This window comes from Elephantulus edwardii, unplaced genomic scaffold, assembly GCF_000299155.1.
Source record: "Elephantulus edwardii isolate Elephantulus edwardi_28Jun2011 unplaced genomic scaffold, EleEdw1.0 scaffold00103, whole genome shotgun sequence".
Lineage (NCBI taxonomy): Eukaryota > Metazoa > Chordata > Mammalia > Macroscelidea > Macroscelididae > Elephantulus > Elephantulus edwardii.
Window position 1 is genome coordinate 6,333,781 of NW_006399853.1, and position 26,228 is coordinate 6,360,008.

General features: G+C 40.2%; 1 protein-coding gene and 1 pseudogene across 1 annotated transcript in view; one reads left to right on the plus strand and one right to left on the minus strand.

Annotated features, from left to right (window-relative positions):
- The window catches only part of DCC (deleted in colorectal carcinoma), a 1,276,184-nt gene that overhangs the window by 652,622 nt on the left and 597,334 nt on the right, over window positions 1-26,228 (plus strand). The window lies entirely within an intron of this gene.
- On the minus strand, window positions 24,879-25,745 carry LOC102843423 (annotated as a pseudogene).

Sequence of the window (26,228 nt, forward strand, 5' to 3'; positions counted from 1 at the left end):
CTCCAAGTAACATTCAATCTTTTTAAATAAACCATACTCATCAAATACTTGCTGTTATCGTGAATCAATAAATAAATAGTAGATATAGAAGAATACCTTAAATCTATTGTGGAGATCCATTCTCACCAATTCAATAACAACCTTATAGATTTTGGCTGAGGTGGTTCTGTACCAACAAGTCAGAACCAACTCATAGCTGTTCCTCTACCAGGTTTTCAGAGGCAGTATACATGGGAGGAGATTGCCCATCTTTCTCCCAAGGAGCAGCTGGTAGGTTCAAACCATATACCTTTGGGTTGGCAACACAGCTCCTTAACACTAAGCCACCAGAGCCCCTTCCAGTTTTGCTGGCAGTATCTAAATTGAAATATCATTGAACTGTATCGACGAACTGCTTCCTCTGTGCTGTCTGCCTCTTCATCCCGGCCAGATACTCATACATAATACATTAAGTGATTTCTTCTGCATCCCACCTGTGTCTTCTGATGCCATTTGCCAAGAGAGACTTTTAGACCCTCCAGACTAGCGGTCTGCCTAGTGACTAGTGGGCTTCTGCCCACTGAGCCACTCAAATACTTCACGACAGGGAGAACATATAGCTTACCCATTTGTGTCACTGACTTTTAAAGCTGTCTGAACAAATAGTTCAGGCTGGATTTATTTCAAAGAATTGACTAAAGCAGACAGAATGCTTCCTGCCAGGCAGTTATATTTACCACACAAATTTGTCAGCTTAACTAAACATTTCAGTGTGTATGTGTTTTAGGAGCAGAGATTTGAGCTGATTGATCTAAAGGCTCAAACAGTAAGAAAGAGAGGAAGGGACATCAAAGTGCATAACAGTATCTGCATGACTCTCGTGTGATCACTAGACAAATGTTTTTTCAGAGGAGCTGTATTGTCCTGTCATTGGGGCTGGAGTGAGTGTTGGCACGTGTGGAGCTAAAGTAAAATACCAATGTTAGTAACAGTCTTTTAAGTGCTTCGATATGCTTAAATATTTCCAATTGCCTCTTATGCTTATGAAAGCTGACAGTGAATAAGGAAAACCAAAGAAGAATTGATGTCTTTGAATTGTAGTGTGGGCAAAGAATATGAAATATAACATGGTCAATCAAAAAAAGCAAACAGGTCTTTGTACAGTTACAGTGATTCTTGGAGGTAAGGATGATATGATTTCATAGATCTTCATGTCTCAGGAGGGGACAAGGGAGAACGACATCATGCTTGAAAAATAGAGGGTCAGTGAAAGAGGGGGAAAACCTCAACAAGGTGACCCGCCACAGCCGCTGAAGCCACGCGCTCGAGCACAGCAGTGAGTGATTGTGAGGATTGCACAGGGCCTGGCACTGTGTCGTCTCTGGCACCCAGGGGTTGCTATGACCCCAAGCTGTGTGGGACAGCACCACCACCACCACCACCAAAGCAGAAGTGTGATTATAAATCCAGAGCTACGCTTTGGGCTGCAGTGCTCTTTGAATTCTTGTTCTGCTTTAACCATCACCTCCATCTTAAATATATCCATACTTTTTTTTCTTCCTATAAACTGGACAGTATTCCTTTTTTACTATGTGGCTGTCATGGTCTTTTTATAATTAAATGTCAGGCTTGAAATGAAATCTTCACACTTTAAGAACCTTGGGAACGTCTTAAACCCTGCGGTGCAACCGGAGAAATCCTCACACACATTGACCATTCAACATAAAGCACTTTTGATACGCTGGGAAATACCTTAGAGGTAATTACGGTTTTGAGTATTTTTTTTTTAGATAGAATAATCATGCCGTGTTGTTGTTATGTGCTGTCAAGTCAGCTATGACTCGTAGTGATAACATGAACAATGGTTTTGAACCTTGCTCTATACAGAGACAACCTCACCATCTCTGATATACCTGATCTCATTGCCATAGTCACTGTGTCAATCAATCTTATCCAAGGTCTTCCTCTCCTGAGCTGACCCTCTGCTCTTCCAAGCATGATGTCTTACTCCAAGGACTGGTATCTCCTGGAAACATGTCCAATGTATGTGAGACAGTGCTTCGAAATCTTTGTCTTCAAGAAGCAACTTGGCTTCATCCTCTCTAGTGTAGACCTGTTTGTTCTCTTGACAGTCCTATCCAGTACTTTTCTCCAACACTACAACTCAGAGGCATCTGTCAATCTTATTCATTGTCCAGATCTCAGTTGCAGAGCAAGCAAATAAGACTATGGCCTGAATCAGGTGTACCTTAGTCTCTAGACTGACTTTGGTGCTCTTTTGCATTCTGTAGAGGTCCTTGGCAGTAGACTTTCCTAGTGCAATTCTTTTGATTTCCTGATTACTGGTGCCAAAGGTGTTTATTGTGAATCTTAGCAATGTGAAAATATTTACAACCTCAATCTTTTCTCCAACCATCATGATGCTGCCTATTGGCCCATCTTTGAAAAGATGAGAATCTTTCTTTTCTTGACATTGAGATACAATACATACTGAAGGCTGCATTCTTGGACTTTTTTTATGACAAATGCTTCTAGTCTTCTTCAGTTTCAGAGAGCAAAATTGTGTCATCTACACAGCACAAGTTGTTGATGAGCCTTCCTCCAATTCTGATGGCATAGTGGCTTTAATTATTATAAGTATTACTAAATTTGAATACTGTGTTATTTTACCATTTCACCAGCTTCTCTAAAAGAGAGAATTCTCTTTCCAAACTTACTGCCTCTGAAAACCCAGTGGAGAATCAGCTCTGGGTTGGTTCCAAGTTCACAGTACACAATACCATCACCAACTCATATAATGAACTCTGATGGTGTAGTCAGTGGGGAGGCGGTTCCCTGACAGTTAGAATTCACATACACTCTGCAGGAGACAGGTGGACAGTCTCCTCCCATGAAATTTACATCTTCTGATAACCTGATGGACGGTTACATGTGAGTTACTTCCAACTTGATGTCAATGGCTTTGTGCTTTTTTTGACACATGCAATTTAATTCAGGCTGACATTTTTTTCTTCTTCTTCTGAGGAAAAATTAAGTAAATGAAATAAAACCTTATTCAAGACGTAAATGATTTCTGTGCTTATTTTGCACGCTGATCTGAAAAATATGCTTAAGAAATTACATATTTGAGGAAGGTTTGATATTCCTCCAAGAAGTCCTGTTGTCTAGAAGGCAGTACAAGATGAGTAGTTCAACTCCTTTTAACTGTTGCCAAATTGCATAAATCTGATCATGAAAAAAATTTTTAAAGCTCAATTATTTAAATTAATTTAGTGTAAATCAAAATGGGATAAATGGACTTGGTTCTTCTTAATCTCCTAATCATTGTATTATATATAGAGGGGTTGTATACTTTCTAGTAGAATAAAATTACAATTTACCTAGCCAATATGCATACATGACTTAACTATCATTTCATATATGTAAAATTTAGTTTCAAAGTTTGTTTTCATTTATTGTTATGTGCTGTCAAGTAGACAATGGCTTATAATAACTCTATTCACCACAGATCAAATCCTTTCTTTGTGCCATCTTCATGGTCTCTGCCAAGCTCGTCTCCACTGTGGTCCATCCATCTCTTTTAGGGTCTTCCCCTTTTTCATTGGTTCTCTGCTTTTCCTAATGTGCTGTCTTTTCTAAGGACTGCTGCTTCCTTACAATATGTTCAAACTCTGTGAGATGAAATTTGACCATCACCCTTGCCTCTCTGAAGCATCCATATAGCACTTTCTTGAAGACGGATCGTCCCTTTGGCAGTCTGTGGTAAATGCAACATGCTTCATCAGCATCACAATTGAAAGGCGTTATTTTTTTCTTCAGTTTTCACACGTATTGTTGTTGTTGTTATGTGCCATTGAGTCACTGTGACTCATAGTGACTCTATGTACAAGAGCCCTAAACCCTTCTCTTTCCTGTGCCAACCTTATTGTTTCTGACACCTACCCACATTTCCCCAGTGACTGGATCAATCCATCTCATTCAGGGTCTTCCTCTCCTGCACTGTCCCTCCATTCACACAAGCATGATGCCCCTCTCCAAGGACTGATTCTTCCTTGTAACATGTCCAAAGTATGTCAGACAAAGCTTCAAAATCTTTGCCTCCAGGGAGCAGCCTGGTTTCACCTTCTACAAGATGAACCTGTTTGTTCTCCTAGCAGTCCATGGTATATTCAACACTCTTCTCCAGTACTACATCTCAATGGCATTAACTCTTCTTTTATCATCCCTAGTCATTGTTCAGCTCTCTGACACATAACAAGCAATTGTGAAGACTATGGTCTGGATCAGGCACATCTTAGTCTCCGGACTGATATTATTGCTCTTCAGTACTCTGGAGGGGTCCCTGACAGCTGTTTTTCCCAGTGCAATTTATCTCTTGATTTCCTGACTGCTGATACAAAGAGTGTTGATTATGGAGCCAAGCAAACTAAAACTGTTAACAATCGCAATCTCTTCACCATCCATCATGATGCTGCCAATCAGCCCATTAGTGAGAATTTTTGTTTTCTTGATGTTGAGCTTCAATCCATATTGAAGGCTACAGTCCTTAACCTTCTACAGCAAGTGTTCAGGTCCTCCACAGTTTCAGCAAGCAGGATTGTGTCATCTACATAACACAGGTTGTTGATAAGTCTTCCTTCAATCTTGATGCCACAGTTTCTTTACTCTTCTTTTTTTTTTTAATCTCTCCAACACAATTTTTATCACAAACCAAATAAAATTCAATTTCTATCAATGTCATTATATCATCAAAAATTGAAATCATCTCATCTCAACTCACTACCATCAAATGAATTACAACTCATCGCATGCATGGGGTTTCTGAGGTCGAAACCTTAATGGGAATGAACTGCTCCTCTCTCCCAGTTGGATTTAAACCAAGTTTATCTGTTAGCTGACAGTGTAACATACACTATACCACAGAAGCCATTTGAAGCAAATAATATTCTGGAAAGTGGGTTCCCCCCCCATAGTAATTTTATCTTATTATAATCAAATATTGCTGGTAGTATTGGAGTAAAAGAAAATGTTGAATTGTAAAGGGTCTTCAGAGAAAAACTTAATATTTTAAAGACCTCACAGTTACCTATAAATGCACACTTCCATTAGTTGTGAAAGCTTAAAAGATTTGCTCAAATATAGTCTACAATATAACTCTATCACAAAATCTGAAGTTGTATTTTTTTATATGCAAGAAGTTTAGAAGGCCTCCCATGGAAGATATTTTTTAGGAGGAGGACATTAAAATTTACACAAAATGATACAAGCAAGCACAGATTTTATCCTGATAAATGAAGGAAAAGCAGAAAGCAAGACTTTGGAGCAATGATGTGCGAATCAGGTAGAATTTGATGAATGACAACGCTGGGAAAAACACAGCCAACCATAGTGTGTATGGAGAAGGCAAATCTGCCAGCCACACCAGACATATGTTCTAAGATATAAAGGCTTGAAGTGTAGCCAGAAGGTGTCCCTTGGGCAGGAGTGCAATGTGAAGGTCAGGTAAAAGGAGTCATGTAAGAATACAACCTAAAAATAGAATCCACTTGGTCCAGCACAATCACTTTCTACTAAGAGAATGCTGACATTTTCATGACAGTTTTAAACTGTGATCTTAGTTCTTTGTGGAGTTTAGTTAAAGTATTCAGTGTGTATTGTTTATTATCAGTGTATATAGTTGATCATATGTCTGATTCTTTTCAGGTTTTTCTGACCCCACCTCCAGATTCACTGGACATTGTCAAATAGTTGTGTTATAATCTCCATCTATGTGGTAAATCATTTATCCCACAAACCTTTATTTACTGCCAACATTGTACAAAGTTTGTTGTTATTGTCATGTGCCGTCAAGTCCCCGGTGACTTATAGCAACCCTATGTACAACAGCCCTGGAACCTGCTCTATCCTGTGCCAACCTTATTGTCTCTGACACACCTACCCTCATTATGCCAGACTCTGAATCAATCCATTTCATCGAGGGTCTGCCTACTTTGTGCTGTCTCTCTACATGTCTAAGCATGATGCTCCTCTCCACGGACTGGCTCCTCCGTGCAACATGCCCAAAGTATGCCAGATGAAGCCTCAAAATCCTTGCCTCCAAGGAGCAGCCTGGTTTCACCTTCTCCAGGATGAACCTGTTTGTTCTCCTGGCAGTCCATGATATATTTGATACTCTTCTCCATCACCACAGCTCAAAGGCATCAATTCTCTTTCTATAATCTCTAGTCTTTGTCCAGCTTTCTGATGCATAGAGGTAATTGCAAAGACTATGGCTTGGATCAGGTGCACCTTAGTCTCCAGACTGACATCGTTACTCTGAAGAGGTCCCTGACAGGAGATTTTCCCAGTGCAATTTGTCTTTTGATTTTCTGGCTGCTGGTACCAAGGGTGCTGATTGTGAAGCCAAGCAAATGAAAGCTTATATTAACAATCTCAATCTCTTCACTGTCTATCATAATGATGCCAATTGGCCCATTGGTGAGAATTTTTGTTTTCTTGGTGTTGAGCTTTAATCCATATTGAAGGCTACAGCCCTTGACCTTCTTCAGCAAGTGCTCCAATTCCTCAGTTTCAGCAAGCCCGGTTATGTCATCTGCATAATACAGATTGTTGGTGAGTCTTCCTGCAATTCTGATGTCACACTCCTCCCAGATGATCTGTTTAGCATGCAGATTAAAAAGGAATGGAGATAGGACACATCATTGGTGTACACAGTTCCCAATTTTGAACCATGCAACATTTCCTTGCTCTGTTCTGATTACTGCCTCCTGGTCCAAGTATACTTTTCTCATTAACACAATCAAATGTTCTAGGACTCCCATTCCCCTCAGAGTTAGCTACAGCTTGTTGTGATCCACAATGATCCCTAACCACGACACTTCATAACATTGTCATTAGATGGTAATGGCCAGAGATGACGTGGATGAATAATTGCTTACCATTCTCCTTGCCATCCAGCAGGAACCAACTCGTAGTTGACCCTCTGGCAGTTTTCAGAGGCACATAATATAGGAGGAGATTGTCTATCTTTCATTCAGTTTTGAGAGATGGAAGAAGACTTGGAAAGAGAATGATAATCACCTTTAAATATACCACCATGATCATTATATTATTTAGGAAGGATGCTATAAGAAATTTATAGTGATCTAGTTAAAACAAATATGTTTTATGATTGTGAATTTTAAAATTTCCAAATTTTCCTCTAGTACTTGGAGAATTGATGCCTTTTAGCTGTAGTGCTGGAGAAGAGTATTGAGAATACCATGGACTGCTTGGAAAACAAACAGTTCCGTCCTGGAAAGGGTTAAACCGGGTGGCTCCTTGGAGGCAAGGATTCTGAAGCTCCATCTAACATACTTTGGACATGTTGTGAGGAGAGACCGGTCCTTGGAGAAGGACATCATGCTTGGGAGGGTGGAGGGACAGTGCAGGAGGGGAAGACCCTCTATGAGATGGATTGATTCGGTGACTAGGGTAATCGGGATGGGTGTGTCAGAGGCGGTGCGGTTGGCGCAGGATAGAGCAGGGTTTAGAGCTGTTGTGCATAGGGTCGCTATGAGTCAGAAAGGACTCGATGGCACATAACAACAACAAATGTGTCTGTGATAAAAAAACAAAAAAACCCACAAAAACCAAATAAACAAATGAACAGCCCAATGCCAACCAACACAACAAGCCAACAATGGCTATTTCCTTGGATTTGGGGATTAGGGCTTTTTTGGTAGTTAGAGTTTATCTAAAATGTCAGTAACACACAGTTTATAGTGTTTGAGGAACTGCGTTAATTGTTTTCTACAGAGCTGTAGTTTCCAGAAACTTTTAAAGAAGAATTCAATTTAACTTTTCCTTCTATCAGTGACTTCAGTGGCTTAGTGGTACGGACTTGTGCTGCCAATGTAGAGGAACAGAGTTCTACTCTACCAGCTCCTCCATGGGAGGAGATGGACAGTTTCCTGCTTCCCAGGCTCTGCTAGAAGGCCAGCTATGAGTCGGTTTTGACAAAACCAGCACAGATTCCTTACATTCATGTATACTTCTGACTTCTTTTCTTGTCTCTCATTTCTGCTTTTATCTTACAACTTCTCTTTCTGATTTTCTAGCCACCTCTTATAAGATCTTTGATGCTTGAAGAAGAGTGAATTCACTGAAGAGTGAATCCAGAATACTCTTTCCACCTCTATCTTGCTTACATCCACAGAGACCCTTTCATCATGTTCTTTCAAATTCCAGAAAAGATGATGCAGACATCTTTATGGTCATGGCCACTATTCAGCCCTTTGTTGCTGTTGTGTCCCATTGAGTCAGTACCGACCCTTAACTGACCCTCTGGCAGGTTTTCCAAGACAGTTAATCACACGGGAGGAGACTGCATTCAGCCCTTTACAAAAGGTAATACTTGCAATCCTCTGTAATCAATCAGCACCAGGTCAGTGAAGGAACAGCTGTGTAGAGGAGAAAATTCTTGAAGATACAAACTCAACACTTAAAGATGAATGGAGATTAAAAAGAAGTCTAGAGAAGATACATTTGAATGGTGAAAGAGAACTCACAGTGCACATTTTGCAAAGGAGTATGTACACAGCAATGCCAGATTCCTAGCTTCAATCCCCATTTCTTAAGCTCACTCTGTTTACTAAAGTCCCGTTGTATCTTATGTACTGAATGTTTATAGCATTGGAACTGTGAAGTTCAAATTCAGATTAAAGTAAATGGCTAGGAAAAGGTAGGTATCTAATATTTCCTTTCTGTCATGCTTATTTCTAAAGGTATCTTGTTTCAACTTATACTTCTAAAATATGTTGTGGTTGTTGTTAAGGGTCATCGGGTCATAGACGACTCATAGCGACCCTATGAATGGAAAGACCTGAACGCTTGTATAACTTTGGTCATTTCTCCATGTTTATAGAGTTTCTGGAGGCAAGCCATTTCAGAGATGGATGCCATTCCTGCTAAATTTTATTTGTGTTGTTTTCGAAAGGATGTTGGTAATCATCTAGCCCAGATCCTTTTAAAAAAACCTCCAAATCATTTCAAAGAATTTATTTTTTTCTGGTTTGCGGTTATATTATGGTGTGGTGATGGGCCAAAACCTCCTGTCTCCCACTTCAATTCTCCTTTCACGGAATTTGTAATTGGATGATTTGCATCAGAGTTTAGACCGACTTGTAGAAGCAACCTTTGAGATTCTTCCTTTCATAAACTCGTTATTCTGTGAGCCAGGGGCATTTTCTTATACATTCCGTAAACTTAACTGATACGCTCAGCTCAGTGGGGAGTCTAAAGAAAGATAACACTCACAGTCCACAGGTGCATCTTTCCATTGCTAAAGAACTCCAATCTATACATCATTTCCCACCACAGACACATAGCCCTGGATAACCTTGTTTTTTCCTTGTTATGAAGTCAGGATTTGCCCTGAAGCAAGAAATTGTTTGAACGGGGGGTGGGTGGTTATTCCAGGACTGTGAATAGAGAGACATCGCTTACACATTCTGACAACTTGAACGATTCGCTTTTCAAAAATGAGGAGCAGAAGGAGAGCATTTATTTATTTATGCTTTAAAACACACAAGAGGGTAAAAATAGTTTTCAGATGTGTTTTGAATTGCTCATGCATTCTGTACACTTTTGGGAACTGGCTGAAGTCCAGAATCTCAATTTATTCTCTGTGTATCCCCAACCCCAGACCCATTCTCTGTTCAGCTCAGGTCTACTCTGTCTTAGGGAAGTTGACCCTTTGGTATGGCACCAGACAGACTTTCTTGGCTGCTGGTGTCTCAGGGATTTGACCCATGAGAGGCAAAAGTAGGAGAAGATAGGAGAGGCTGGTTGGGAATTTCTCCCCTTTCTTCTCCTGAGTTTTCAGAGGCCATCTCCTCCATGGCTCTCCCTCTGTCCTCCATGGCTCTCCCTCTGTCCTCCATGGCTCTCCCTCTGTCCTCCATGGCTCTCCTTCTCAATAATCTCAGGATGAGAACAGCTCTCCCTCCATTAGCCCCTCCAGGTCTACCTAGAGTTGTGACTTCCCTTGTTGCCAATCTCTGGTTGCAGCCTGCAGACCAACACACCTGTAAGTCCTTTCTTTTGTAAGTCCCTGCATTTGGTCCGTCGGAGTTGAATTCTGTGTTCTAATCAGCAGTGATTGCAAAGGTGGCACAGAACCTGACAGTGTTTCTGCTGTACATGGAATCAGGGTCACTAAGAGACACAGTCAACAGGATGACACCCAAAAGCAACACAATAGTCAGTGGAAATCACTGGCACATGTTTGTCTGTCTACTTAAAATTATGTATACTACAGTGAAACAGATGAGAGATAGATATATCACTTTTAAACAGTTCTATTGTCATGACAGGAATCCAGAATTAAGGCTGCGTAGTGCAGTTGTACATAGGGTCGCGATGAGTCACAGGCGACTCGACGGCACATAACAACAACAAGTGCAGTGGACTTGAGGGAAGGGATTGTATAACAATGAAAGATTTTTTCTTCTTACTTTTCAAAGAGAAGAACAAACTGGAGTAGAGTCATGGGCAGAGAGAAAAGGGCAACAATGAATGAATGGAAATCCCAAATCTCTAAATTTTCACTAAATTTAATAATAATAATAAAAAATTAAAAAAAAAGAAACTCAACAAGCATTTGAACATCCTTCTAGCCCTTTTCCACTCTCATCTGTGTCTTTTGCCCCTCTGTATGGTTGGCTCAGTCAGCACAGAGGAGATAGATTTGAAATGAGGATAAACAGAGACTACAGGGAGGTGGTTCAGGATCGGTTCTCAAAATGTATGAAAAGCATGACCAATGAAAAAACACAATGAAATGGTTTTTACTCTCCTTGAGGTAGTAAAGCATGAATAAACAAACACTTTCCTTCAGCCTGTCTGCAGAGGATCTCAAACCATCTGTGAGTTACTCTGAAATTAGTTGCGAGGAAGATGAATCCCTGACTTTTCCCTCCACAGGATGTCAAAGGTCTGGTGAAAGGGATTTTTTTAAGTGCCATCAATTTGATTCTGAATCCAAGACCATGTGTGCGAGGGAAGAAGGAAACACTGGCTGATCTTATATGATCTTCACAAGGACTGTTGGCCTTGAACCCATGCTTGTAGCCACTGTAGAAATCTGTCTCCTTGAAGGCTGCTTTTTCAAGGATCCTCCACTTTGTTTCTACTAGCCCCTTTGGAATAGAAGACTGGATAAGAAATAGCAGAGGTGAAGTCAAAGTCCAAAGTCATTGCTGTCAAGTTGGAAGTGACTCATCGCTGACCATCCAGTGGGTTTTCGAGGTTGTCATTTTCATGACAGATTGCCTGTCTTTCTCCCTTGTTTCTGCTGGCACCAGCATTGATTTGATCACCAGAGAGGCTCTACTTTTGGGTTACAAGTGCAACACTCTGCATATCAGAGCTTGCTAGAAGGTGCATTAGAAACCACAAAATGTTTCGCTTTGGTTCTTTAGATCAGAGTCTTCCAGAAGGAGTAAAATTAGTTCTTGTTTTAATCCTCTGCACAGAGCAAGTATTGCTCTGTTCCATGCTCTGCTTCTTTTTCTATGGCACCCACTCAACCCAACATCCTCTGTACCCCTTCTTCTCAATGTAGAGTAAACTGATATTCTGAAGTGGCTAGTCACTACTGTTTATTACATGTGGAGACAGTTTACTTCATAATGTAATCACCCAAAAGTGTAGTTCTTATTGGGTGTCATTAAGTCAGCTCTGAGGCATTATAACTGTAAGAACATCGTCTACCTTCCTATACATGTACACCGCCGTATACATGCATCGCTTTGAGTTGGAACTGACTAATTACTGACCCTCCACTGGGTTTTCAGAGGCTATATACTTGGACCAAGAGGCAGTAGTCAGAACAGAGCAGGGTAACACTGCATGGTACAAAATTGGGAAGGTTGTATGCCAGGGATGCATCCTGTCTCCATACCTTTTCAACATGTATGCAGAGCAGATTATTTGAGAGGCTGGGCTCTATGAGGAGAATTGTGGCATCAGGATTGGTGGAAGATCTATTAACAATCTCCGTTATGCAGATGACACAACCTTGCTTGCTGAAACTGAGGAGGACCTCATGCACTTGCTGTGAAGGGTCAAGGACTGCAGCCTTCAGTATGGACTAAGGCTCAACGTCAAGAAGACAAAGATTCTCGCCACTGGACCAATTGGCAGCGTCAGGATGGATGACGAAGAGATTGAGAGTGTTCACAGCTTCACTTTGCTCGGCTCCACAGTCAACACTCTTGGTACCAGCAGTCAGGAAATCAAAAAGCGTATCGCGATGGGAAAGACTGCCGTTAGGGACCTCTCAAAGGTACTCAGGAGCAACAGTGTCTCTCTGGAGGCTAAGGTGTGCCTGATACAGGCCATGGTATTTGCAATCACTTGTTATGAATCAGAGAGTTGGACAATGACTAGGGAGGACAGAAGGAGAGTGGATGCTTTTGAGCTGTGGTGCTGGAGAAGGGTACTGAATGTACCATGGACTGCCAGGAAAACAAACAGATTCATCTTGGAGAGGATTAAACCAAGCTGCTCCTTGGAGGCAAGGATTCTGGGGCTTCGTCTGACATACTTTGGACATGTTGCCAGGAGGGACGAGTCCTTGGAGAGGGACATCATGCTTGGGAGGGTGGAGGGGCAGTGCAGGAAGGGAAGACCCTCTATGAGATGGATTGATTCGGTGACTAGGGTAATCGGGATGGGTGTGTCAGAGGCGGTGTGGTTGGCGCAGGATAGAGCAGGGTTTAGAGCGCTGTTGTACATAGGGTCGCTATGAGTCGTCTATGACTCAATGGCACTTAACAACAACAACAACAACATAAATTCCATGAGAAGAGACTGTCTCTATACTTCCCACAGAGCAGCTGGTAGATTCAAACAGTGTACCTCTGGGTTGGCAGTGCAACTCCTTACTACCAACTGCTTGTGTTACGTGCTGTCGTGTCAAATACAGCTCATGGCCACCCTAAGAACAACAGATCTGAACACTGTCCTCTCCTGCACCATTGCTATCATCCTTCACACATCTGACTCCGTGGCTCAGACATTGCATCGAACCATCTCATTAAGGGTCTTCCTTTCCTTTGCCGATGCTCCACCTTTCCAAGCATGGTGTCCCTTTCCAAGGAGTAATCTTGCCCAAAAACATGTCCAAAGTAGGTGAGATGAAGAAGCTTCAACATCTTCACCATCAGGTACACTCTGGTTGTACTTTCTTCAAAGGTATCTGTCTGTTCGCTTGATAATAGCTACAGATACATCTAAACATAGTGTTTGAGTAGACCTTAAGTTCCATTTAGCCTTTTAGTCATTGAAATTTTTTTAATCTTTTTGTCATTGAATTTTTTAAATCCTTCTATTTGTAGTTAAAACAGCCACTAAAAATAGAATAAAGAAATCTTGAAAAGACATAGTTATTCCTCTGTTCTTGTTAGGTGTCATGAAGTTGACTAAAACTCACAGCAACTCTGATAACAGCAGATCTTAACCTTGCCCTATCCTATGTCAACCTCACTCTTCAATTATTATTAGTCACCATGGCAGCCCATCTTGTTGAAAGTATTCCTCTCTTTTTTCTGACCATTTCCTTTTCCTAGTATGATGACTTTTCCCAAGGACTGACCCTTTCTGGTAATAAGTCCAAAAGAGATGAGACAGAGGTTCACTATCCTTACCTGTAAGAAGCAAACACCCTTGTACTTTCTGAGGCAGATTTGTCTGTCTGTCTGTTTGTTTTCTAAATTGACAGTCCATGCGCTATTCTTTAGCATTTTAAAATATCTGGTGATCTGAAAATTGGGTTAAACTTTGGTATTATAAAGTATAATAAAACCTATTTCTGTCCTCAGGGTGCTCCATGATGAAATCAAAGATCTTTAAAATACATATAATGCAGAACTTGTTTTTGTAGAAGTGGGGAGATTGATGGTGTAAAGAGGTTAGTGAAAGTGATCAGACATATTTCCTACAATTAATAAGGATGAAGGAGAATGAAATGAAGTACATAAGACTGGTAGAAAAGGACAGATTACACAGAGGAACTCATGCTCACAAATATATGAACAGCAAATACATTCACCAAAGGATTTCTCCGTGGCCAGTAGAACTGGAACCAGCTGCGTGGCCTCATTAAGTATCCTGCTCTCTCTTGTTTCATCAGTGGTATCAAAAGTATGTGGAGTCTTTACAATTCTCGTACTCATAATTTGAATTAAGTTACCAGATAAAATACCAGTTAGCAATATTTAAATTTCCAATAAAAATGGATTTCCTTAATGTATGCAGGTTCCAGATAATATTTGAAATATTTCATAGTGAACAGGAAGCTCTGGTGGTCTAATGGGTAAGGAATTGCTCTGCCAACCCAAAGACAGGTGTTCAAATACACCAGCTGCTCCATGGGAGAATGATGAGAAGCTATTCCTATGCAGTGCACAGTCTCTGTAAACCTGCCGGAGGCCCAGCTGTGAGTGGGTTCCAACCTGACAGCATATTACAACTTATTTGGAATACTACTTATTATTTCCTTGAAATTTTATTTTCAAAGTCTCATAATTTTGCTTTCTAAATCTAACAATAACTTGATGTGACTTCTTTGGCCCACTTGTTTCACTGTTTTGTTTTGTTTTGTTTGTTTGTTTGATTTTGTTTTTCCTCTTTGGCTTCTAACATACATTAAAACAGTGGTTCAGGCATTGAACTCCTAACTGTAAGTTCAGTCATTCAAAACCATCAGCCATGATACTGGGGGAGAGGGGGAGATGAAAGATTGTTTCTGTCCAGATTAGTAACTCTGGAAATCTAAGGGGAAATGTTCTGTCTCATCACATTGCTGGAAGTTGAAATAATGAAAGCAGTAGGTATGTGACTTATCGTTCACTTCTGATCTGCATTTCTGTACTCTGACATTTCTAAGACTTCAGATTTGATTGCATGTATTCATCAAATGATGTTCTTCTATAGTAACTTATTTTCTGTAAAAAAAGTATAACTTTTAAATTTGATAGGTCACTCCCTTTACACCTTACTAGCCATTTTTATCTTGGCTCAGGAATAAAAATTTAAAAAAAATCTTTGGTGTTTTGTTTTTTTATTACTTTGTGCCTTGTGCATAGTAGGTGAGTGCTCAATGCCCAAGGCATATTTTTCTGTGAATAGAGATAATGACAGGATTTCAGAGTGCAAAACTATCTGTAATGTTATAATTCAGTAGTGATCTAATGAAATAGTTCAAGAGAACTAATGAAAAAGTTCTTATCTTTGGAGATCTTGATTTCTTTTACACATGGCATTTCCGTAACTAGACATCCTAACTGGTAGTTCATTGTTTAAACAACTTGATGACTAATGGAAAGGTCAAAGATTCAAGCCCTCAAGTAACTTCACAGAAAGAGTCAAGTTAATTCAAGTCAGCTGCCATGAAGTTGGAACTGACTCACAGCTAACCCTTTGGTGAATTTCAGAGGCTGTAATTCAGGGATGGGGGGGGAGTCTGTATCATTTTCCCATGGAGTGATTGGTGGATTTGAACTATCTTTCTTCAGATTGACAGTGAGATCTTTACCCACTATTCTGGTCCACCAGAATTCCCTTCCACAGAAAAAAACGGAAAATGTTGCTCCAGTAAATATTTTAGCCTAGTGAGTCCTATTGGGGAGTTTTACTCTGATAGGATCACTATGAATTACAATCAATTTAACACAAAGGGTCTGTTTATTTTTTCTAAAACTCTGTGATAAAGTAAACATTGTTTTCATGGGATTACTATATAATGATTTGTATCTTTAAATATTTAAATGTATATGAATATTAAGTGTACCTGTGAAGGTGCAAACTTCTGCAGATATTTAACTATATAAAATCTGCTTTACTAAATTTGGCAAGGTCAAGAAATATCGGCATTCTGATGCTTTGTTGTCCGAAAAATTAATCACAAATTGTGTAGCATTCAAAACAGATTAATACACACCCCACAGTAAAATTATGTGGGACATAATTATATCTTTGTGGTATCAAGAGAGAATTCAGGAAATTGTATCATTTTATTTATCTGTGAAGCACAAGTGATAACCATTTAATTAATGAGAAAGCCCAAAGATCTCTGTTTTGACTGTTAATGTGTCCCAAAGCTCAAAGACATCAGGCAAGATATAAGACATTCCCCGAGGTCCACGTGTTAGTGTAACTCTCCCATGATTTTAACTAATAGAAATTATTTTCCCAGTAGAAGTCTGATAAGATACTGTTTAGAATAGGGTGAAAATATAACTGTTGCTCTTAAAGTATAGGGACTGCTTGAAGCATTGTTGTCACTGTCAATTCACCAGCAAGGAACAGTGACACCCTGATGGGGGTAAGCACAATGGAGACACACCACTCAGGGAGCCGTCCAGAGAGTCAATCCAGCTCAATTTTATTGGGGTCTGCAGCACACTTATATACGAAGGAGTAAACAGGAAGACAGAATAGAGTGGGCTTGCAGACATGGGACATGCAGATCGGATAGGAGAACCTCAGCCTTGCGCAGACCAATCCCAGCTCAAAAGATGCGGCAGCCAATTTCCCATGTGGCGAGCTTTCTCAAGCCAGTACAGCCAAACACAAGAGCACTTTCTCTACCCCCTATTAAAGGCCTTTGGGAGACTTGCACTTACCAGGAGCCAGGCGATCTGTCCTTGCCAGAGGCCCTCCCTTCCTCCCCAACATTCCTCAACACATTGTTATCTACTAAACAAGGATAACAAATTTAACTTTGCTAATGATGTGTATGAATGAAAAGATACCGTAAATAGAGGAGGTGGTTACTCCACATTAATAGAAGAATTCCTCTTGGCATGCTGTAGCCTAAGCATTTGGAGAATTCACGTCGGGCAGCACAATTCCATTTGAAGCCTCTGTAGAATTATTTCTATTTAGTTAGTAACAAGTGGAGCTTAGGGTATTATTAGGCAAAATTACAACAGCAGAGCACTGCTGTGCAGACAAAGATCAGGGCATCTCTTTTAAGCGTAGTCTTTGAAAGTCTGGCTCCTACAACTAACGTCAGGAAGCTTCAGTTCTTTTGAATTGGGACTTCAGGGAATAAGAAAGAAAGGGTCATAATTATTAGCCAGGAATTGATGCTAAATTTGTTTATTCGCTGATTTTACACCACTTTCTATCGTATGTAAATGAGATTTTTACTTAGAAAAAACATTCACACTCTGAGACAGATGACAGCTGTTCTAGCCCAGAGGAAAAAGAGGGGAAAATAAAGAAAATAAAGGGGAATAAAAATTGCACACAGCTTTTTCCTTGGCCTTTTTCTTCTCCTTTAGCCCACTTCCAAAGCCTCATTGAATTTCTCTAGAATTCTCCATGCAGGAGCTTTCAGGGGCTGATTGATTAGTCATCATATAAGAGCTTACTGCCTTGTAGCTCCCTTGCTGCCCACTGCACATTATGAACCGGGCTCAGAACATTAGCTTGCTCAGCACCATTGGGAGTGTGGCCTCCCCAGCAATGGATGTCTAAGTCCGTGTGACTCTAGTTAGAACTGGCTTCAGAACCAGGCAGATAGACTCTCTTAGCAAAGGTGACTGAACCTCATTCCAAAGTGCCTTTACTGTCCTGTCACAGGGAAAGGCAGAGACACCTTCTTCCCAGCCCTTCTTCCAGGGAAGCATATGGATTGGAAAACAGAGTTAGGGAGAGAGGAGCTTATTGTAGAGAAATTTCAATGTCAGTTCCTGCACTTCACTCTACCGCACTCTGTAATACCTTCCTTACATCTGCCTCAGTGAGTGACTACAGCATTAAATCTCCTGTGGAAACCTACTTGAGCTGAAAGAAATTAAGGCATCTGGAAGGAGGACATTTGGCAGTGAAGTTGAATTTGGTGATAACATTGTGTCCCTTCCCATTATCTTATCACTAGAGTCCCCTTTCCAGGTATATGGTTCCCAGATACAATGTGTGTTACCTCACCACTCATGCCTGCCTTTCCACGTACTTTACACTCCGAAAAAGACACAGACGTCTCTCTCACTCTTCATATAAGCACCCCACTTCATTCTTTGTCCTGATGGAATTCAAGTTCAGAAACTGATTGACACTGAAGTGGCAATGATTAATTTGAAGTTAGTATGTGGTCTCTCTTAAAGCAGGGCTAGAGGCCAGACTATACTTGACCATAAAGGAAAAGTAATATCTATTATTGGTTAAGTGTCAAGTGTAATCAGACTGATAACTATTTGGAAGGGGAAATGTGAAGCATAGAAGTATTTCTTTTTCCCTTCACATCCATGAATTAGTGACACTGTGCGTGACACCAAAACTCTGGTCAGTCCTGGACCAGTGCCACAATCTCTTTGCCTAAAGGCTTAGTGAAGAATTGTACTGCCAACCCAAAGGCATGTGCTTACAATCCACCCACTGCTCTGAGGAAGAAAGATAGGCCATTTCCTGTCATGTGATTTACTGCCTCTGAAAACCCACTGGAGGGTCAGTTATGGGTTGGTTCTGACTCAATGGTATATAACAACAACCACATTGTTGCTTAATCTGTGTCAGTCCATCTGTTTGAGGGTCTTTCTCTCTTTTATTTCTCTTCTTCTTTTCTAAGCATGAAACTATTTTTTCTGTAGCTGACCCTTCCTGATAACATGCTCCAAAGGATTGGAGACAAAATCTCACCATGTTCTAAGGAGTGCCATGACTGCTCTTCCTTCCAGACAGATTTGTTTGTTCTTTTGGTTGTCCATGGTATATTCAATAATCTTCATTAATACCAATCTTCAAAGGCATCAGCTCTTCCCTGATTGACCTTATTCATTGTCACCACCCAGCAAACGTATATCTAAGAAAACAAAACAAAACAAAAACCAAACAACCAAAACTCAAGGCCCACAACTTACAGATTATTTTTCCTGTTCTCTCATCAGAGCATATAGTAACATTATTGTTGTTTGGAACTGACCCATAGTTGACCCTTTAGAAGATTTTCAGATGAAATAAACTTCACAGGAGGAAATTTCCCATCCTTCCTCTGTGGCACAGTTTGTGGTTTTGAACTGCATGCCTTTGGGATTGCAGCACACCTTCTTATCACTAGGCCACCAGACGCTCTAACACAGCAATGTTAGTTATATGTATTACTTGGCTTAATTGGTAGTACCTTGACAAAGCAGATTTTCACTCTCTTACTCTCATCTTTTTGTTCCTTGAATAAAATGTTATCCCTTACATCCTTCCCTTTGAGAGCTCAATCACTGGCCCTAGCATTTCCTCATTTGACTAATGGTCTTTTCTTTGCCCTGTGCTGTGATTTCTATGGAGTTCACAGGACATAATTCTTACTTAGCCTCAAAAGAAATCTCTTAAGATCTGTAGACTATCTAGGTGATTGTATCCAGGAAAGTACCTTTATCTTATAACAGATGAAGCATCTATAGTTAATGTTTTTGAAAAGATGTACAGATGTATGAGACTTCCCCCATCTCCACATCCTCTCCAACAATATTGCCGCCCTACTAAACTTGACCACTTCTACTTGGGGTGAGATGGTATCTCATTGTGGTTTTGATTTGAAGCTCTCTTATTGCCAGTGATTTTGAGTGTTTCTTTTTATGTCTGCTGCCCACTTGAATCTCTTTCCTCTGTGAGAAGTTTTTCATATTTTTTGCCCATTTTGTAATTGGGTTGTCCATGTTTTTCTTCTGGAGGCCCAGGAGTATTCTGTAAACTTTTGTCTGAGATGCTATTGCCAAAGGTTTATTCCCTGTCGCTAGACTTTCTTTTCACCCTGTTGAGAAAAGGTTTTGATGAGCACAGAGATTTCATCTTTACAAAGTTCCATTCATCGATTGTATCCACTCCAGATTTCTGGTTGTATTTGGCTTCTGGTTGTAGGTCTTCTAAGCTTGGTCCAAGTTTGTCTTTTAGGAACTTTATGGTTTTGTGCTTTATTCTCAGGACTCTGATCCACTTTGAGTTGATTGGGTGTATGGTGTGAGATATGGATCCTGTTTGAGCTTTCTGCAGGTAGCAGTACGGGGTGGAAGGAAATGGGAAGGTTACTGGAGAAAAACAGGGTAATGGCCAGCAAGGTCCAATGGTGATGAATTTTATAAAACATAATGCATAAGAAAGATTATATGAAACACAATGTGAGTGAAGAATAATGTGAAACCCAATGCATGCAAACTTTGTAAGCAAACCATTTTTAAAAAATAAGTAGTACAAAAAATAAGGAGACAGACTTATTTGACTACTATATGTTCATGTGAGTCATCCTTTATATTTTATAAAGTCATTGACTCACTCAAATGTTATATAAAATTTCATTCCATAGAACAAAGAAGACCATTGAGGACTTTGTGTATGCGTCTACTATGTGTTCAATCTGTGCACGTGTATTTGTTTGCATAATCAATATATGTCCTTTATAATAGGTATGTGTGAATTGCATGGGAGGCAATTGCCCATCTTTCTCCCATGTAGCCGCTAGTGAATTCAAACCATGTACCTTTGAATTGGAGGCACAACTCTACGTGTTATGTCACCAGGGCTCCCTTATAATAAGTATGGAAGGCAAACAGCTTAGTTGATTAAGTTAATGCTTTTTTCTGTCAATGTTTATTTTTACAAGTGAAAATATCTTACACAAAGAAAAGTATACAGTTTATGTTATTTTCTTTTTATTTTTATAATAAAGGAAGACCTTTAAATACTAATATGTATTCACTTAGGAAAAAGCTTTGTACAGATCTTAAGAGTTTGACGTTATGTGCTGTATATCCTTGGTAGAAAGGACCTTTGTACAAAAGTAGAAATGAAGATACATCATGAGTATATATATATATATTATAGGTAGCTTGACAACAATATGTTGTTGTTGTTGTTATGTGCCGTCGAGTCGTTTCCGACTCATAGCGACCCTATGCACAACAGCCCTAAACCCTGCTCTATCCTGCGCCAACCTGTGCTTTAATCTATTGCTAATACTGTTGGAGCTGGGACACAGGAGGGAGGAAAGAGGTGAAACAGGTCATTATTATTGTCCACTCCAGCTGTAAGAAGCCATCAATGAAGTGTTGATGGTCACACAGAAGAATGTGCATTTTGTTGGCTTAAGGAATCCTATTTGCATGAAACTGTTCAGAATCACTCTGAATGTTAAAAATGCCATAGGACTGGCAGAAAATCGAAACACAAGTGCTACTCTAATTAATGTATAAAAATTTATTCTTTTGCTTGAAAACCTACAGTGTGGCCTGTTCTAGGTATGTAGTGAGAGGTATGTAGGGAGGCAGTGAGAAGGTAGAAAAACAAACACTGTTTCCAGCACCTATGTCTGTAAAGAGAATACAGACAATGCATTCTGGTTCCCTGCCATTTCCCACTTCCAGTGTGGACAGCTCATTTTCAGTTTTCATGTGGAAACACACCTCTGAAGTGATGAGGGCTGCAGAAGAACCAAAGGCTCTTGGGAGGGAATTGCATTCTAGCATCTCGTCTTTAAAACCCTGACCTTTAAAAAAGTATAATTGACTTTTAGTAATTTTATGTTAAATTAAATTCTGCAGTGTATGTTAGGTCACATACAAAACACTCCCGACATTTGCCATGGCTATTTGAAAAGTTCATCGGGTTTTATTTCCAGGGAATTCATTGATCTTATTTCTCACACCCAACTCCCGAGAACAATCGGTGGAGGAAGCAGAGAAGAGTCTTGAGGTTTCTTCAAAATTCTCTAGTTCCTTTATGTGGTCTCATTGCTAATTTTGGGGAAAAGATGTCTGCTCATTAAAATTGTTTTCCACTGCAACCACCTCTCCCCAGTTCTCTTAATTCAGTAAATGTAGCTATTTGGGCATTTCCTCTTTCATTCTGACTCCTGTTGAAATACAAACTATAAGCCCAACAAGATTTCATTTCTTCCTGAGGGAATTCTACTCTGGTATTCTATTTCTAAACTTAAATTTAAATCTTACACACACACACACACACACACACACACACACGAATAATAACTTCTATCTGCTTCTGTTTTAGAGATGCAAGTAAGCATAAGCCCTAGTGTGTTTCCCTGCTAACCCAACAGGCATCTCCTGAGCTGCTTCAAGCTCCTTGTGATTTGCAGCCTCGGAAAAACAATGGAAGGGTCACTGAGAGTCAGAACTGACTCCAGGGCAGTGAGAATAACAGGTGAAGGGGACACAGTTTGTGCAAGCAGAAACTTTAGAAAGAGAGAATCTTTCATATCATTTGGGGTTGTTCTTTTGGGAATCAGAAAACTTTCATCATTAACGGTCAATCTATTTAAAAGAAATACCTGTGCAGTTCTAGATGTTGGCATGACAGTTCTGAATAGTATTTATTCCTGCAAGGAATCCAAAATAATATAGTATGAATAATACACTATATGATCATCCTTTTTTGTAAGCAATAAATTATTGTTATTGTATTTATCCCCTAATTTTTGTCTTATGCCATTTTTTGGTTTACTATTCCTTGGTCAACTTCTTCATTTTTGTTTGGAAACAATGTTGTTGATTGTCTTTGAGTCCAGTTTGGAAACAATATCTAGACGAAAATACAGTCGAATGTCTTAGAATGTATGGTTTAAATTAAATTATTGGTTCTCAGTCTTTGGTTTTTATTAGAATCACCAATTAAGATTTACAACAATACCCAGCCTAGCACTCCAGGATTCTGATTTGTTTGACCTGTGATTGTTCAATCTTTTGGTGCGTATACGATAAAATTGCCAGGTGATTCTAATGTGCAGCCAAAATTGAAAGGCTGTGAACCACATGATCACAGACGCTTCATCCTTTTCCGGAATGTTATTTTTCTAGTCATTCCTAGAATTCCTCCTCAAATTCAAAACTCTTTCCTAGACCAAGTAGGGGAAATACCTCTATTCTTCATTAAGTGTATTTTGAAGGGACTATTAATGATATAGACTATTAATGATATGGACTCAATGGCACATAACAACAACAGCAACAATTAATGATATACCGCAGGAAAAAAGAATTCCCAGTTTACTCTAGTTTCAAATAATCATTTTAATCTGTGGCGTGGGATAAAATTTAAAGACATTGCGTTATCTCAAATTTGAACAAAATAAAGCATTTTACATGTAACATAAGGTTTAGAGGGGTACATAGAAACTGACATAATAAACTGGGCAGGCAGAGGGTATTATAAACACTAAGCTAAATGCTTCTAAGTTTATCTTTAAGGTTATTCTATGCCATTGAAATCTGTTAAGCAGTGGAGAGACTGAACTTGGTCCATGTTTGAATAGATCAAATGGGAAAGGGAGTTTTCAATGGATGAAAGAAACAAACCCCAAAAGAGTTAGCAAAATGGGCATCACTGCAAACCAGAGAAGACATGGTGAGGGTTTGGGGGGTTTTTTGGATCGGTTTTTAACTAAAATACTAAAAAGTAGATAGAAAGAATAAATTGGGGTGGGGGAGAAAGAGAAGAACTTATTAAAACATAATCTGCAGAGTTTGTGGTGAATAAAGCAATCTCTTTTCAATTTTCCCAAGTACTTGTTTTACTTGTTTTGGTGAAACCAGTTAGTGAAAAGAGGAAAATGTGAGAAGCAATGATTTTAATAATTTTGAAAATGCTGAGCTTTTGGAAATTCATTGGGAGGAATAGAGTATGTTCTTATTGTGTTGTTGTTGTTGTTGTTGTTGTTGATAGGTGCTCTGCAGTCAAGTGCAACTCATAGTGACCCAATGAACAGTAGATGGAACCGTCCTCATCGCCTCTGACACACTAGAGACCATTGTTGAGGTCACTGCATCAATCCATCTCACTGGGGGTCTTCCTGTCCTTATCTGACCATCAGACTTTCCAAGCATGATGTCCCTTTCCAAGGAATAGCCTCACCTAGCTACATGTCCAAAGTATGAAAGATGAAATTTTGTTGTCTTTGCTTCTAAAGAGCGCTCTGGTTCCTTCTTTTCCAGGACATGTCTGTTTGATCTTTTGACAGTCTATACAGTACTTCTCCAAAACCGCAATTCCAAGACATCAATTATTCTTCTCTCATCCATTCTCTGTTACCCAGCTTTCTGATGCATGGCAGGTGATTGAGAAGATGTTGGCTGGACTCAGGGGCACCTTAGTCTTCAAACTGAGATTAGTGTTCTTCAGCATTTGGAGAGGTCCCTGACTGTACACTTTCCCAATGCAATCCACCTCCTGATTTCCTGACTGTTGGTACCAAGCATGTCGACTGCTGATTTAAATAAGATTAATTAAATTATTGACAGCTTGAATACTTTCTCCATCTATCATAATGTTGACTATCATGCCTTTGGTGAGAAGCTTTGTTTTCTTGATATTGAGAGGCAATCCATACAAAAAGCTGCAGTCCTTGATCTTTTTTCTTTTTATTTTATTATTTTTGTGTGTGTGTGCCGTCAAATCAGATCTGACTGGTACAGGAGGAGATTGTCTCTCCTTCCCCGGCAGAGCATCTGGTGGATTCGAACCGTGCGCCTCTAGCCTCTAGGATTGTAGTTGCAGCTCCTTACCACTAGGCCACCAGAGCTCCCCCAGTCCTTGATCTTCTGAAGGAAGTGTTTCATATCCTCCTCACCTTCAGCAAGCAAGGAGGTGTCATTGCATAATGCAGGTTGTTGATGAGTCTTCCTCCCATCCTGATGCCTCACTCCTCTCCATGTTAAGTGTTAAGCTTCATGAATTATTTGCTCAGCATACAGAATAGATATGTAGAAAAGATACAACCCTGATCAACAATTTTTATACCATGCAGTGCTTCCCTGCTCCTTTTGGACAACAGCTTCTTTTTTTTTTTTTCTTTTTTCTTTTTTTTCATACTCTAAACATTATTTAATTAGGTCTACAATAATCTAGAAAACCAATTTGTGAGGATAAACCCCATTGGTGAGGGAGAATAAAGAACGCAGGTAGCTTTTGAGCTGAGGAACGGCTTTGATTTTGGGTAAGATCTGGGAGTCCACAGCTTTCTGGTCAATCTTGCGCTGCTCTGTAATCTCGTATTTCTCCTTTTCTGTGTCGAAGATCTCGCCCTCCTGGTGGCGCGGCTTGCGCAGCTTCTTCTTCTTAAAGTAAGCATCAGTGAGGTGCTTTGGTATTTTGACACCACTGATGTCAACTTTAGTGGAGATGGCAATGACAAATTTCTGGTGTGCTCTCCGCAGAGGAACACGATTGAGGGTCAGAGGCCTGGTCACAAGGAGCAAACCACTCTCCAGCTGCTTCAGGAAAACCACTCTCTGGCCCCGGTGGCGCCCTGTGAGGATGATAAGGATGGTCCCAGGGGTGATGCTTGCACGCAGCCTCCTCACGTGCTGACTGAAGGGCTTCTTGCCGTGGTTCAGCAGCTTCCGAGGCACGTCTTCAGTAGGGTAGTACCTGGGCATTTTTCGCAGTTTCACCACTCGGATACCCCCATTCTTGTCACCACCTACTGGTTTTGTGACAGTAGCAAGAACCTTCTCCTTCTTCTTCTCAACCCTGGATTTGGTGGCCGAGTACTTCCTCTTGTACATGGCCTTCCTGGAATACATGGCCCATCGGGAATACCTGCCGATTCCCCGGACTAAGACAGGGTTGCGGCTGCAGTGAGGTTTCCCCTTCTTGGGGGTTTTGCCTGTGCCCTTGGCTTTCTTAGCTTTGCCACTCGCATCTGCCTTCTTGGCTTCAGGCTTGGCCACAGGCTTCTTCTCCTTGGGATCTGCCTTTTCACCCGCCATCTTGCAAGATGGGAAAAAGCTGACAACAGCTTCTTGATCTTAGATTTCTCATGAGCACAATTAAGTGTTCTTGATTCCCATTCTTCTCAATGTTAGTAGTAATTTGTTATGATCCACGCAATCAAATGCCTTTGTATAGTCAATAAAACATAAATAGGTATTTTTCTGTAATTCTTTGCTTTCAGTCAAAATCCATCTGACGTCAGCTATGATATCCCTGATGTCACAACCTCTTCTAAATACTGCTTGGATTTCTGGAAGTTCCTTGTGAATGTACTGTTCTAGCCATATTTGGCTGATTTTTAGCAATATTTTGTTTGCATGTGATATTAATGATTGTTGTTGTTGTTGTTATGTGCCGTCGAGTCGTTTCCGACTCATAGCGACGCTATGCACAACAGCTCTAAACCCTGCTCTATCCTGCGCCAACCGCACCACCTCTGACACACCCATCCCGATTACCCCAGTCACCGAATCAATCCA